Genomic DNA, 12,657 nt, shown 5'->3' with positions numbered 1-12,657 from the left:
TTAGAACTTTTAGATAGAAAGTAGATTTCCATTTACTCAGTGGATTTGACAATATTTCTGAGGTGAGTTTTTGTGGGATTGGTTGTATAAAACAACTGATGTGTTACTCTGTCGCGAGGATCTCTAGTAGAAAAGAAACTGAAAAATATGTGCTCGTAGAATCCCAGCAAAAGAATGTTAATATTGAAAATTGCTTTTGAAAAGTACCTGCAAAGCTTGCTTTTAACTAGCACAGAATGGAAGATAAAACCCCCTAATTTTATATTATTGATGTTAGGTAAGAATTGTGATATTAATATGGAGGTATTAAATGCTAAGTCGTTATTCATGTGGGTGGATGGAATCCTCTGTTTCTCTTAATGAAGTTCAAGTATCTGGTGTAGGTTGCTAGAGTAAAGGTGTATTAGTGTGAGACTTGATCTGAAATGGAGGCTACATCAAATGTTAATAAGCAGACCTATTTGTTTGTTACCTGTTGATGCAGCTGCTTCCCAGCCTCTTTTGCTATTGGGACTTTGGGAATTTTTCACTTACTGTTTTTACATTCTTTTATATGTGAGCGTGTAGAATTCAGATGTGTAAATAGCTCCTCTGAAGGTTTCCATTTATAGTTGTTCTGTTTAAGCAAATATATCTCTTAGTTTTAAGAATTCATTGGATTGTAAATGTATTATCTTCAAGTCACTCTGCCAGCTAGACCTGGTAAGCTTTTGTACATAAGCAGATTTATGTTTTGGAAAAGAGAGGATAACTGACAATATACAAGATTTGGTGAATTTGGTTGGTTTTGAGCTAATCAGAAGGGAATGATTTTTACTTAGCATCATGCTTTAACATATGCTTCTTGCCTCTGACTTTACCAAAATGGAATATACAGTTTACTAAACTTGTACTTTTGCGGTGCTTTTCTGAAGATAAAGAGAGGTAATGAAAACTTTCCATTTCTGATGAAATGCCTGCTACTAGGCCGTAGTCAAGATACCAGTTTGTAAATTATGTAGCATTTTGCTCTGCATTCCCCAATGGCCCCTGATTAGAATTATTCCTTAACCATGTTTTGGGACTTGGCTGCTTTCTAAGAGAAACACTCTTTGTTGACAGTTTATATTTGTTTTCCTGGCCATTTCTACCTATTCAATGTCAAGTGTCCAATAAGCCAAGTATCCCTGAAGCTGTGCAGAACTTGGAAGAGAGTGCTCTGCCTCTGTTTTGGCTGAGAGGGGAGGTGATGCTGTAATAACTTCTGTGTGAATAATAGTAATTTAATGGCACACAACTTGCAGTGGTAACTGCATTTGTTTACAAAGTCAGGCCTTTATGCAATTTCATGGGCATTTTCAGGGAAAAACCTCGTGCTGTACAGAGAGATCATTCCCTATGTAGCTCTTCAGTAAGGATTGTTTCCCTTTTTCTTCCTACTTTCAAGCTTGTGAAGTGAGATGCGTGTTCTAAGGCACAAATTGTACTTGCCTGCTAACTCGAAGTGACTGATGGAATGCTGTTCAAGAATAATGTCAGAGTGGGTCAGATTGGAAGGGGCCACAGGGGTCCAAACTCCCTGCTCAAGCAGGGTCGTCCTAGAACACAAGATTGTGTCCTGGTGGTTCTTGAATCTCTCCAGTGAGGGACACTCCACAACTGCCCTGGGCAACCTTCTCTAGTGCTTGGTCACTCACACAGCAAAGAAGTTCTTCTTCATATTCAGGTGGAACTTCCTTCACCACAGTTTGTACCCATTGCTTCTTGACCTGTTTGACACTGCTGAGAAGAGCTGGGATCCATCCTCTGACACCCTCTGTTCAGATACTTCTAGACAGTGATGAGGGTCCCCCTTGGTATGTCCAGTTGGAAAGTCTATCCTTCGGGTCCATGGAAAGGGAGATAAATTTTTGAGCAGATGGCTGACTCTTTTTACCAAGTCCCTTAAGAGATGTCTGTTAAGCTTTTATGGCCTTGACTTACCTTTCCATGCATGCAGCAATGTTATATTATGTTTGAAATTAATGAAAAATAAGGCCTAGAGATTTATGATCAGGCCCTGTAATACTTTGGAATAGTCATCTGTTCCTTAATGTGACTGTTGTTACAAAGGAGAGTTGCAAAGGAACAGTCTGTCAAAGTTTCCATTGCAATGTTAAAACATAACTCGTTTTGTTTCTACAGCAGAGGTATGATAAAAAATGATAATACCCTCCTTTTGTCATCACTCAAAAAAAGAGATGTAAAACAGCTTTCAAGTGCATCATGACAAGGAAAAGGCAGCCAGAAATACAAACAGTGTGCTAAATGAGCTAAATTCCTTGTCTTTGAGGGGCAGCAGAAATCTTCAAAAGGTCTTTTTGGTCTAAACTTTTATCATTACTTTTCTGATACCTGTCAATATAATTTCTGTGACCTGCTATATATATTTAGTAATGTCAGGCTTTCTGAAAATACTTTTTCAAAGCAGATTTATAGTTCCATCCCAGCTACGCAGATTAGTTCCTCTGTGATGGTTTTCCAGATTTCTTAAATATTGTGCTTTTTTATGTTTTCCAAAGCAACAGTCTTTCTCAGTGTTTTTCTGGGTTTGTTACTGAGGGTTTTTTTTTTTGAGCAGCAGAGTTATCAATTTTCAATGTCTATCAGTAGGAAAAACAGGGAAAGGAAATTACGTTCGGTCCTGCTCATCTCATTTTTACATTTCAAACATACCTATTCATTCTCAAATGTGGAGAAACTCACAAAGAATATTTTTTTATTAAGGTATATAATAAGTAATTCGCTTTTGTGCATAAATGCCACAATACAAGTTAGGTAATGTGCTCTACCTATTTTTTTTCTGCTGTGTTTATTTCACATTCTGGATGGTGGTGAGTTCATGCCAGCTGTGCCCCTTGAATAACATAGGGAAGAGTTTAGATCTCATCTAGTTTAGTTGTTTGAGTAGATTCCTCATTCAGACACCTGCTGCTGACAGATTAATACAGACTTCATTTTAAAAACTGTTCATTTGAAAGAATGCTATTTCTGCTTACATTAATGCAGGAAATAATATGATCCTCTTAAAATTCAAGTAGTATAAAGTTCACCTCGTACTAGCTAGATATTGTCAATAATAATGATTGCAGTTTTTGTGTAGTCCTTGTGAGAGTGTTTACTTAACTAGAGAAATAAAATTAGACACTTAGGCAATCAAACAATTGTAAATTAGATTTGGAGTTTGTAAACGAAACTGCAGCTTTTGTGAAGAGGCTTATTTTTTTATAGTAAGGTTGTTCCAAGAAAGACCAGTTGAATTTGATGTATGTATTTAGGAATTAGTTAATGGGAAGAGGGATGAATTGTCTTGTCAGCTATTGTGCTTTAGATGCTTGAAAGCCCTGTTGCACAATACCTTTGTTAAGCTGAGCTAAGCTTTGTTAAGCTGAGCTGGGCCAGCCTGAAATAAAGCTGTGAATCTCTTTTTTTTTAAAACCACACCGCTATATATATATTAATTCTTAGGTCAATCCTTGGTTGCCATCTTTGCTTCCTCCCAGAGCTGTGGGCCAGCATTCCTTTATTAGTGAAGAATTTTGACGTGACAGAAAGTAATAAAGTAATTTGATTTGCTTTTTTTATTTTATTTTTTTTAGTATTACTAGGATCTTTTAAAAATTATTTCCCAGTTGAAAATTAAATAAGCGTGAAATTAAAATGATGCTTGTTGCATATCTGTACTCTAATAAATACACTTGGCATAGTATGTCCAGAACAGCAAATGTATTTTCTCTAAACCTAATAATTTCTCAAATTATATAAAAGTGTAGTGACCAGTTGCTGCTTTTAATACTAAATATTTTCAAGTTAGGTTTCTCATTTGTGGTGAAGAAATAGCATGTCCAGGAAAAAACGAGTAATCTTTCTGAAAACAGAAATGTTCCAGAATTCGTTATAAGCAGATCAGTCAATATCTAAATTTTAGGTGAAATAAGGCTTTCTCTGTTTTATTGACGCATGGACATTGCTATAGTCTTAAAATACGTTCTCTTCAAACAGCAAATATTATTAGCACTCAAGGAATGATCTGGTATTGAAGTGGACGTTGGTTCTTCTATTGTGTTTGATGTATCTTAAGAATTTGAGATAATCTGACTTACAGTTACTATTTTTAAGACATTTAAGAAGGTCGATATATGGTGTCTTTTTTTTTTCTTGCTTTATTTTAATGTGGTTAGACATTGTTTCTGCCACAGCTTTCTGATTAAGGATGTATAAGTGTGCTATGTGTGACTAACCTTTTTGCAGGATTGCAGTAATGTTTTGTAACAGAGACTCCCTTTTTTTAGTACTTCTACAACAACATGTACTTGCTGAATTGCTGACTGTCAATAGTGTATGCTCAGTTGAGATGAAGGAAACCTAAGATGGAATGAATTTCACAAGTATTTGTTATTGTGTGGCACTACCTATGTGCATAAAAACTTCTAGCTTCACCTTCCTTATTCTAAGCCTAGTAGTGGAAACATTCAATGCAAGTTCATTTGTAAGTAATATTGCATTCACAGGGTCTTCTGTTTAAACTTTTTTATCCTCAAGAAGCTATCCTCAAAACATCAAAAGAAATTTGACAGTTGCTAAACAACCTGGCCTTGTTCTTAGTTAACCTTATTTTTGCTCAGGGGATTTTGTTAGGGAGATTAAGTTGTCATATCTTAGTTAATTGTTTGGAGCTTCTGAGTGGGTGTGCTAATTTGGTGCTGGGGATACATAGAAAAAGGGGAAATTGTCTCAGAGCGGTGTTTGAGCAACTGCTTTTTTTTTTCCTTTTATCAGCTCAAATTATTTTGCATGACCCCTGATTTTAACCAATTTTTACAGTTCGTGATGGCTGGGTTATGGTCAGTCTTTCACAGTCAGTCTTTCACAGTCCTACTCTGCTGTTTATAATCTAAAAATACTGAAATGCACAGTTTTTATGAAGTGTCTGCATTTGAGTAACTTCCATCTGAGGTGTGTGTTGATAAATATCAGTGGTTCTTCCAATGTTTTATGTTCTTTGGGAAGCTCCTTGAATGAAAAGTAAATTTTATGATTCTTGCCCCCTCCCCCTCCTGCAATGTTAAAGGAATTGTTATTCACTTCAGTATCCCTTGAGCCTAATTTTCATGAAGCATTTGAGTATGTGCCTGTTGTCCTAGATGACTAATGTATTTTTTTTAAAATGTCTTGTCTGGTTTTTCTTTGCTTTTGAGAGGAAAAAACTTCTAAATGTGGAATTATCTGCTGACAATTAAAGTGAATCAGAAATAGAGTATCAGTCTTCTGCTTAATCTTAGTTGATGAGTTTTGTGGAAATGTTGCTGGAGGCAGGAGAGTGTGTTGTGGTGCTCTTAGACTTCCATCACTGAGCTTGACTCTTAGTGCTGTATTACAGTGTGTTCATGGGAGGCTCATTTGGGTTTTGTGGTGTTGATGAGGAGCTCTTTGAAGGGGGAAGTTCAGTCTATTGTCCATTTGCTGAGCTGATCCACATGGAGTTCAGATAATGTGGTTATTAGTTTGTGGTAAGGATCCTAGCTGTCAGTTTAACAGCTAAAAGGATAAATAATAATCTCATAATGTGAGATTATGTCATAATAATTAAAAAGTCTCAATATGAAGCTGTTAGTTGAGGTTGGAAGAACCTCTCTTGGGCAGTCTCTGACATCATATTAGAGATGTAAATGTTTTGGGAGCCACAGTCCAGAATGTAGGCAGAGTTTGGCTTTATTCTCAACCTGCCTCTTTTCCAATGTCCCACTTCATGTCCAAATAGTGTTGCAGTTCAAACTTCAAACTGTCATTAGTGATATTGAACAAGGATTTTGGTTTTTTATTAAACATACTGAAATCTTCTGGTGTCATGAGCCAGAGTTAGGAATATGACTGTTGCTGAAATTCAGGGTACTCACTCACATTTTCCATGGGTGAAGCTGCTTAAGCTACTTTTTTCAAGTCGATTGATCTCAAATGAAGTGAGTGTCTTGGTAGATCTTCAGCAGTGCTGAGGATGCTGCTAGCCTTTTTTATTCTATTAGGTGACCTGAACCTAAAGTTCCCTATGGGGAGGAAATCACAAACATTAGTCTGAAGAACTTGTCTACCCATGTAGAATTAAAAACCCAGTTTTTAATTCCATGTACATTCACTTTGTACATTATAATTTGTTTAATCTATTTTAGTAACATTTGAGTCTTACCAGCAATGTTTAGAAGCTGGTTGGAATTTGCCTTAATTTTTGAGAAACGGGCAAATTCTTTCAAATGATGTTGTTTACCCCACTTCAAAGTAAAGAATAAACATCTTTATGGGTGATGTTAAAATTATTTGTCCAGTCTTTGTTTATTGTTATTTCAATAGTTGAGATATGAAGGAAACTGACATATACTGATTTTTCTTTGAAGAAGAAAGAATTGTGTCTGGAGTGTGCTGAAAATCCATTTTCATCCCTTAGGCTTTTTTCAGCTCTGTGATTTGTGGCATTTGAGTCCTGGATCATACAGAAACTCACTGCATTCAGTGGGCCTTGTTACTGAACCTGATAATTTTCAAAGTTGTGTCGTAAGTTGAAGAGTGGGAGGTGGACTGAGAGGAGAAGGAAAACAACCCCAAAATTATTTAATTATTAAGCTGTAGCTGTAACAAGGAAAGGAGAAAATGATAGGATGGTTGGACAAAATGTTTATCTGCTCTATCAGTGAGGAGAACCCAAGCTGTGTTAGTCATTTAGGCTGAATTACAACCCTAGGAAAACAGTTAGCTGCTAGAGTAGTAAATCCCTGAATTGTTATTTGAAAACTGAAGATTTGAATTTAGTTTAAGGCATTTTATTAACTTTTGGTGGGCAGGAATAACTTGGTGTTCTTTCTAGAGCAGTTTGGTCTGTTTGCCCTAAAATTAAGCTTGAATTTCTGAAATAAATTAAGTATAACTAATTAAAAATAGAAAAGTAAGCAGCAAATAGCAAAATAAAATTTACTGTATATTATGCAATATGTAAGATTTAACTTTATCTTTTTCATTTTAATAATCAGTAATGCCTTTGCATTTGCTGAGTGTTGCATTAGTAAAACAACTCCTTGACTTTCATTAGTTTACTGCTCCTCACTTTTCCTTTTCAAGGTGTCACTTTCTACTATCATTTTAGAAGAAAAATTCTTTTATCAGTAAAACTATATGTTTACAGTATCACTTTTCATCCGCATTTGGTCATTTGTGCCACTCTGTGTATGTATGACTCCTGGTCTGTTTATAGCAATGATTTTGGCTGATGTCTGTGAAATTCTGTGTGAATGGTAACTTGGAGGAAAAGGGAACTTCTTTACATTGGAATGCTTACCCTGTGGGTCGGATATTGCAAAACAGTACAGACTTTGCTCTGCTGGATTGGCAGTGTGGCAGGAGTGAAGGGGAGGGAATTAAATAAGGCTTTGTAAGTTTTTTTTTGCTCAATAGAGCTACTTCTGGACTGGTATAAAACATTTATTGGGGGGGGGGGCATAATGAGTATGTAGTTGGGCAGTACCGTGATCAGGCTAGATTTTCTTTCTTTGGCAAAGCATTGCGCATTCAACTTAGTAGGTTATGAATTTCTGGAAAATGTTACTGCACAGTTGGTGTATTCTCTGAGGCCATTGCTCTGTGAAGAAAATTGCAAGGTTTTTATGCTTTTGGTTGCATGTGGAAGGCAGCCATGTTTATTTCAATACACTAGGCCACATAAAAATGCAGTGAAGAAAAATTGTTTTGTCTTATTACTTTTACATTTGGTAAATCAAAATGACCATGATAGGCTGTTCTGTTACTGCTAGCATGTGGGTTATTGTGTTCATATTGTGTTGCTTTATTTCCTCCCATATGCAGTACTTTAGAAAGTGTTCTGCGCAGAGATTTGCACTGAAGTAACAAAACCAGTTGAAATACACTTTAGACATTTTAATTTAGATGTATCCAAGATACATTTCTATCATTTTTACTGTTAGAAGAAGTCTTCTTAATTAGTTATCCCCATATAATATCACCACCGTAAACTTACCTAGCTGTTAAGTTTTCTCTGTTAGCAACTAATTTGTATCTGTCACTTGGTAGTATTTGTTCTTTTGAGGAAGTTCAGATTCTGATATTATCTGTAGTTTAATGAATTTGATTGTATGTTAGCTGAGAGGTGAAACATGGAGTCATAGATAGTATGGGTGGAGTTGTCACAAAGGTAATGACCTTCATTGCTTTTCTGCTGCCCAGTGGTTCTTTCCACATGCCTAGAATGTGGACACAGAAATGGTGACTCTTCTAAAGCCCTTCCTGAATCCCAGTTCCCTCTAGAGGGACTGAAGGAGCAGACCATCTTTAAGTTCCAGCTGGTGAGCACTTGTAAACTTCCTTTCTTTTATATCTACACTGACTCTTTTTAGTATGGACAAAATGAAAGTTAGCATATTAACAAGGTATTTTTGTGCCTAAAAAGAAAACATAAATGCTCTATCAGCAGTGACCTGTGTAAACTGTTATGTGGTACAACAGTATATATACTGCAACTCTAATGTCTCTCTTTTCCAACTTGTGCATTTCAGTAGAAGATTTTATGATTCTGATACAGTACGATGTTATGAACCAATAAAGAGTAAATTAGGCTAAGATACTTGGATGCCAGAGGATGGTGGGTAATACACAGTCATGTATTAGGTTATTCTAATCAAATGGCAAGAAAATTTGTTTTAGGTGTTTTCAAGTGGATGTTGTAATTGCCAGTGTAGGTGTATAGGTTTTGGAAAGGAAGGAGTTTTGGTTTGGTCTTGAAGATGGCAAGGGAGAATGGAGGGAAACCAGGTGCTGCTTTATTAGAGCAGTCTGATCTTTAATTAACTCAAAATTTGAACTTTTTATACTTTCAGAATTGAAGTGGTGTTAATGGAGATGCTAATTAACTGTGATAATTGTTAGAGAGAGTTGAGTGTATTGGAAATTGGAGTATTCTTATTTCAGCCTATGTTAAATCTGTTTTTCAAGTCTGGGACAGCTTTGAGCCCTTGTTGCAGTTCAAAGTGTTTTGTATTCAGAAGGTGGGATACAGAAACAACTTACAAAAATATTAAAATGAGTCCTAGTGTAACAGAATCTCAAATCTGTAGTAGACATTAAGTCAATTTTGAATTAGTTCCCTGACCCTTGTTCTTTGTGCTTTCTGGTGATTTTCATGCATTGCTAAGGAAGATGTGATTTTTGTTGGAAAGGCTAGGAGATAGCTGTGATATTTTAACCTTGACTCTGACTTGCCCTATGACTTGTTAATCACTAGGGAAGACTTGCTCACACAGTTGCACCACTACAGTTTTATATAACTGTAGGGCTGATGCCCTTGTTGGCCATCTTCCGTTAGGAGTAGCTCTTTCCAGCTTCAACTGCTTTCAAAATAATGGTTAAGCTGAGGAAACTCACTGTAATTGTGCAGTAAACATTTCCATGGGGACTTCTGAAACTGAATTGGAGTATGTATAACAAAATAGGAATTTCCTTATGGTGCATCAAAGATACATATCAGCAGTTGCTAAATTTGAAAATATGCTACTAAGGAGTGCAAAACCAAGTCTTTATTCCTATTTCCTGAGGAAAGTGTAGCTAGTAAGGAAAGTCTAACTGTAAGAGGAAAAGGTGAGAAGTTGCCATGAGGAGCTGTCTCAAGGGACTGTAGTATGGTCTCTACCCCTTCTCAGTCGTGTTTCTGGGCAATAGACTAGTCTTGGGGATCCTGTTGTCATGATCTGCTTTGCCAGGCATGCAGCTGGCAGATGCAGAGCTGGTTGCAAGTCACAGCCACCTTAAAATGGCTTGGGCTTTGGTTTTGCAAATTATCATTCGAGTGAGGGGAACCCCCCTGTTTTTAGAGGTAGACCTCTGCTTGTGGGTTGCTTTCTGGCCTTTTAAACATCTTCAGCAACTTTCCCAGACAACTTGAGCTGGCACTGCTTTCTTGGCTGGACTGTCAGATTCCTAGGTGACAGCTGTTCATGGATTTAACCACATACTAAAACCTTGCTGCCTCAGTATAAAAAGGTAATTTGGTAATATGGTTGTCATGTGTACATACAATGTTTAAGCCCTTAACTTGTTTGAAGTGCCTAAAATTCTTGTTCCCCAGAGTATCATCTGCTTTGCAGTTCAGCAGTGATTTGGATGCTCATTCCTGAAGTTTGGGTACAGATCCAAACATAAAGTGACATTATATGTAAAACAGAATGGAGGTCTGGGTGGTGAACCCGCACCTGTAATTACCCTGCCCCATCAGCATGCATTTGTGGCCCTGTAAAGGCCCACTTTGTTTGTCCTGGTGACACGAGGCAGTCAGCATTGCTGGAGCAGCCATGATGAGTTTTTATGCAGCTGAGGCCAGCTCAGGTAGGACAGGATTCCTGATGGGTGGAGCATGTGGGTAGACAGTCTGGGAGGACTGCAGCTCAGAGAGGCCCAGGGGCCCCTTTTGAAGAAACTGGTGCCTCGTAGTGTTGGCCTATCGGGGCCAGCTGGAGGTGGGTGTGACTTGCTGCAGCAGCTCTGATACTCCTGCAGAGCGCTTGGTGACTCAGTACTGGGGCTGGGCACAGTGTGAAATGGGGGCATGCTGCTGAGCTGATACACCATCTGGGGTTCAAAAGTCTTGCACAGTGAATTTGAGGGTTTTTTTATGGGCTGGATAGAATTGGCTTCACAATATTTTATTGATATAATAGATGTGTTGGCTCTTTCTCATGTTTGGGAATCATGTTAGATTTAGGTGTAAATACACCTGGCCACTACAGCATTTAAAAATCACCGTGTACGTCTTGAGCATGCTGAACAAAAATGTAGTGATACTGCAACTGTGGTGTGGGATTACAGTAAATTAAATACATTGGTGCTTTCTGATGTTTTGAAGGGACTGTTCAAATAAAGCCATCTGGTAAATTTTCATTTCATTTTTTTCTTTGAAAAGGACATGATTTTACCTCTTAGCAGAAAGTAATTAAAATATGTCTGTGTTGAACAACCTACAAAAATACATTAAGAAATTTTAATGATTTTTACCTCTGTAGAAGGATATAGTAAATAAATACTAAAACAATGGTTAATACAAAAATATTAAACAGCTATTTCACTACATGATCAGTGTCTAAAAAAAATTGACACTGTTGGTGTGTTGAGGACTACAGTCTTGTAATTATGATATACTACTTATATCTTGGAGGGGAATCAAATGCATCTATACATGGGGTTTTATTGTTGTTGTTAGGCATGTGCATCACAAATGTGTTGTAAGTATTGCTTTGACAAGCCTAACTTGCCCCCAGTCATTCTGCCTGGCTCTGAGCATGCAAGATACTTTTGGTGTAGGATAAGGGTCTAGCTTTTGAAAAGCTGTATTTGAGTATGAGACTTACTATGTTATCCTTACTTTTTTCCTCTTATATCTTTACAGAGAATAACATAAAGTTTTAGCCAACATAGTGTAGGGAAAGGTTTTGTGGTAGTGCTGGTTCAGGTTGCAGTAACTCTCATTTGTTCAAATTGACCTTTAACCTTGTAGGGTTCTAAACAGTTCGGTGGTGGTATACCTCTTTTTGCTTTTGTGATGGACTGTCTTTCTAACCTGCAGGGTTAAAGGTGAGGAGAAAGAAGTTTGAAATAGCAATTTTGTCACTGCTAGTGAAGTGACAAAATTGCTATTTCAATAGCAATGTGTAGCTAGAAGGCTCAGAAGACAGAATTTTGCATTATAATGGCTCTCATTTTGTACCTACTGTGTCATTTGGTTGTGTTCTGTGTCTGTAGCTCTTGGAAGACTTTGAAACAATTATTTTTTTATGACTCCATTCAGTCCTACCTATCAGTCCTTTACTGTTCTTTACTGTAATTGCCTATAAGATAAAGTCTTTGCCATTTTCAAATCACTTGACTTCTTATTTACTATGAATACTAGATTGCTATACAACTTGTGAAGCTAGTGGTACTTCATGTAGTACCCCTGGGTATTGAGAAATTTCTCAGTTGGGAAAGGGAAAGTAAAAGCTGGGAGAGTGTTATATTTGCAATATCTTGGTTTTTCCCTGAAATTTGTAATAAAATGACTTAGTTTGGTGTGATTTATGTGTACATTTGGAACTTTAAAAGAATCCCATCAAGAAAAATGGAAGAGTTTTTACTTGCCTATAAATTTTAGAAAGATGGGAGGCCTTAAGAACAGGAAATTTAAAAGAAGGTTGCAGCGTGGAATGGGTGTTCTTGTTTAATTGTAGATGGAACTGTTCAGGTGACTTGAGCTTAGGCACAAATACAGATCTAAAAGATTATGAGAATTATGTCTTTGCTCATTTCAGCTGTTCAAGTGTTTTCATGTTCAGGAAAGCCAAACTGCCTTGAAGAGTACTTGGTAGGGAGGCCAGAAGCAGGTGGCCGTTTGGGAAGTGCTGCTTTTGGTGTTCTAGATGTCAGTGCCTTTATTGCAGAGACTGAGGTGCAGGAAAATTTAGTCTGCTCTAGGCAACTATTTCTGTTTATGCTCAGTATGCATAAACAGAAATAGTTGCCTAGAACTAATAACAAGTAGTCTCAAAAGAAAACAACAGTTTTAAGAAAACAGTATTGCTTCAGTTAACTTAAAACCTGATTTTATACATCTAACCA

At 37.1% G+C, this 12,657-nt stretch overlaps 1 protein-coding gene across 4 annotated transcripts in view; it reads left to right on the top strand.

The window, feature by feature from the left end:
* The window catches only part of WAC (WW domain containing adaptor with coiled-coil), a 56,031-nt gene that overhangs the window by 6,694 nt on the left and 36,680 nt on the right, over nucleotides 1-12,657 (top strand). The gene's annotated exons all lie outside the window — the stretch shown is intronic.

Source organism: Serinus canaria, chromosome 2, assembly GCF_022539315.1.
Source record: "Serinus canaria isolate serCan28SL12 chromosome 2, serCan2020, whole genome shotgun sequence".
Classification (NCBI taxonomy): Eukaryota; Metazoa; Chordata; class Aves; order Passeriformes; family Fringillidae; genus Serinus; species Serinus canaria.
Note: the sequence above shows the minus strand (reverse complement) of the source record. Positions and strands in the feature narration are given on the sequence as shown.